Genomic DNA, 3,428 nt, shown 5'->3' with positions numbered 1-3,428 from the left:
TCTCTCTCTCTCTCTCTCTCTCTCTCTCTCTCTCTCTCTCTCTCTCTGTGTGTGTGTGTGTGTGTCTCTGTGTCTCTGTGTCTCTGTCTCTCTCTCTCTCTCTCTCTCTCTCTCTCTCTCTCTCTGCCTCTACTACCCTCCTGGCTCCCCTCCCCATGCCCTGAATAAACTCTATTCTATGCTATACCAGTGTGTGACTGGTCCCTCAGAGGGAAGAGATGCCTCAGCATGGGCACCCTGAGATCCCCTCTTCCCCCATACTTCTCCACACACCCACAGGACATACTCTTTTTATCTTTTTATAAACACATCACCAGGTTCAATTCCCAGAAGCTCAAAAGCATCCTCAGCTCCAGTTCTAGAGACTACAACTTCCTCTTCGGACTTCTGCAGACACTGCATGAGCACGGCACACAGACACACTTGCAAGCAAAACAGTCATACACATAAAAATAAACAAATATTTTAAAAACTAATGCTGCTCTGAATACTTGACCACGTTCACGGATGGGCCTAAGTTTCCATCTGTCAGATGGAATATGACAGAGTTAGTATAAAGCCACATTTCACTTCCACGTGGGCAAGCGTACATTGTGTAAATTGGAGTTTTCTGATGAGCCAAGCAGAGGAAGTTGGCTTCGTGGGCAGAAAGGAGATTGAAGGATTTGGAAATGTAACAACAACAACAACAAAAAAAGATTGCTTTTTTCCTTCCCAAGTCACTTTCTGAAGATGGAAGAAATGTAGTTTAAACCCGGGGTTCTGGCTTGTTGATGAATGAGGCGCTTTAGTGGTGAATTAGTTTGGGTTGAGTCTATTAGACCTCACAGAGAAGTCCAAGCCAGGCCAACCAGTGCCTGCCAACTTTGTGTAAGAAATGTCTCTCAGGTAGACATCCTAGCAGAGGAGCTGCCGAGCTATATATAAAGGATTGGTCCTTATTAGAAACGTCCAAACTACTTCCCATAGCAATGAAGAACAGTTTCTTACATCCTTACTGGCATGGGTAACCAGCCTTGGGGATGTGAAGTGAAAACCAGCTACTTAAAAGAATACTGAGGGGGCTGGAGAGATTGCTCAGTGGTTAGGAGCACTTGCAGCTCTTTCAGAGGACCTGAGTTCAATTCCCAGCGCCCACACCAGGCAGCTCACAGCCTCAGAACTATCCATAACTCCAGCTCCAAGAGATCAGATGACCTCTTCTGAGGGCAACAAGCATATGTGTGTGTGTGTGTGTGTGTGTGTGTGTGTGTGTGTGTGTGTACACTTAAAATACATCTTTACAAAAACGTATTAGAAAGAATTTATTTGGTCTTACAGTTCCAGAGTGAGAGTTCATAATGTTGGGGAAGGCATGGCAGCTTACAGCTGGAGCAAGAAGCTGAGAAATCACATTTCCAGGGCAAACCAGAAGTGGGGACAGACCATACACTCCCAAAGCCTACTCCTAGTGGCCTACTTTCTCTAGTAAGACTCTGCCTCCTAAAGGTTAGCTAACTATCTTAGTTACTATTAGTAGTTTCTTTTGCTTAGTTTATATTGCTATAAAAAGACACCATGACTAAGGCAACTTATAAAAGAAAGCATTTAATTGAGAGGCCTGATTATAGTTTTGGGGGATTAGTCCATGATTATCAGGGCAGGAAGCATGGAGACAGGCAGGCAGCAGGCAGCAGGCAGCAGGCAGGCAGGCAGGCAGGCAGGCAGCAGGCAGGCAGCAGGCAGGCAGCAGGCAGGCAGCAGGCAAGCAGGCAGGCAGGCAGGCAGGCAGGCAGCAGGTAGGTAGGCAGGCAGGCAGGCAGGCAGGCAGGCAAGCAGGCAGGCACGGTGCTGGGGAAGGAGCTGAGAGCTTTACATCCTGATCCACACACAGTAGAAAGGCAGAGAGAAAGCAAGTCTGGGCTTCTGAAACCTCCAACCCCACCCCCAGTGACACACCTCCTCCCAAAACATTTCCCACCAACTAAGGACCAGACATTCAAATATATGGGTCTGTGGGGGGCCATTCGCATTCAAACCACCATAATAACTTTCCTAAGCAGCACCACCAAGTGGAAACCGAGTGTAAATGCAAGGACATTTTCATTCATTCCATCACAGTAACTGTGATTCCATCTTTGGGAAACCACCAGTTGGTGATATAAATGTGAGAACAAGGACAGCAGAGCCTAATAGATACCTGCAAGATTGAACGTGCAGCTAACAGCCAGTAGATCCTAGTCAACATCGAAGCAGCTTAACATCTAAGGTTGGGAAACCCTTAGCCGAATTCCGAGGGGAGGCACTGCAACCGGAAATGAAGTGTCCTTGCTCTAGTTAATTCACCCCAGCTCATCTGCTCTGTGTGCGTTATGTCCACACTTCACCACAGTGGGGGCTTCTACATGACGAGGTGTCAGAGCTTGGTCTGACACCTAAATGGAGCTTAAGGATGATGGATGAATAGCTGGCAAGATCCCAAGAACCTCGCCTGATAACAGGTGGGTAATTTCCAGTTCATTCTTCTCATTGCGATGTCAGTACTACAGCCATTAACACGAATGAGGTGGGTTTCAGAATACTGTCATGAATTAATTAATATCACTGCTGTCAACATTGACAGGGAAAGCAATGTACAGGGTCCACATGACATGTGACACAACTTAGACAATAGTGAGACACCCAGCGTGTCACAGGGACACATTCACACAGCAAAAGAATGCACCCTCCACTGGCCCCACCTGGCTAGGAGTTAGTTGCCTTCCCTGGATGGGGAGGAAGGGAAGAGGTAACCAAGGAGGCAGCTGGGGAATTCTACAGCTTCCGGTTTACATTTCTTACAATAAATAAGTTCTAAACCTATATAGTAAAATTTGGGGGTATGTTAAGTCGGATGGATACCATAACAGTGATGAGGGATTTGGGGGTGCTTTCCCTTTTTCTTTTCCTTCTTTTAAAGAATTATCATTTTATTTATATGAGCACACTGTAGCTGTCTTCAGGTACACCAGAAGAGGGCATCAGATCCCATTACAGATGATTGTGAGCCACCATGTGGTTGCTGGGAATTGAACTCAGGACCTCTAGAAGAGCAGTCATTGCTCTTAACCACTGAGCCATCTCTCCAGTGGGGCTGCTTTTCACAAGGGATATTTTGAATTTGAAGATAATAATGAAACCAGAGGCTGACTTTGCAATGTCTTCTTCCATTGTTTGACACTTCTTCCCCTGCCCACCCTGCAAGACAGTGTTTCTCTTTGTGTAGCTTTGGCTGTCCTAGAATTCTTGGCTGTTCTGGAACACACTCTGTAGACCAGTTTGGGCTCAAACCCACAGAGATCTGAATGCCACTGCCTCCTAAGTGCTGGGATTAAAGGCATGTGCCACCACAGCCCTGCTCCTCTTCCTTCCTTCCTTCCTTCCTTCCTTCCTTCCTTCCTTCCTTCCTT

This window comes from Grammomys surdaster, unplaced genomic scaffold, assembly GCF_004785775.1.
Source record: "Grammomys surdaster isolate TR1022 unplaced genomic scaffold, NIH_TR_1.0 211, whole genome shotgun sequence".
Taxonomy (NCBI): domain Eukaryota; kingdom Metazoa; phylum Chordata; class Mammalia; order Rodentia; family Muridae; genus Grammomys; species Grammomys surdaster.
Note: the sequence above shows the minus strand (reverse complement) of the source record.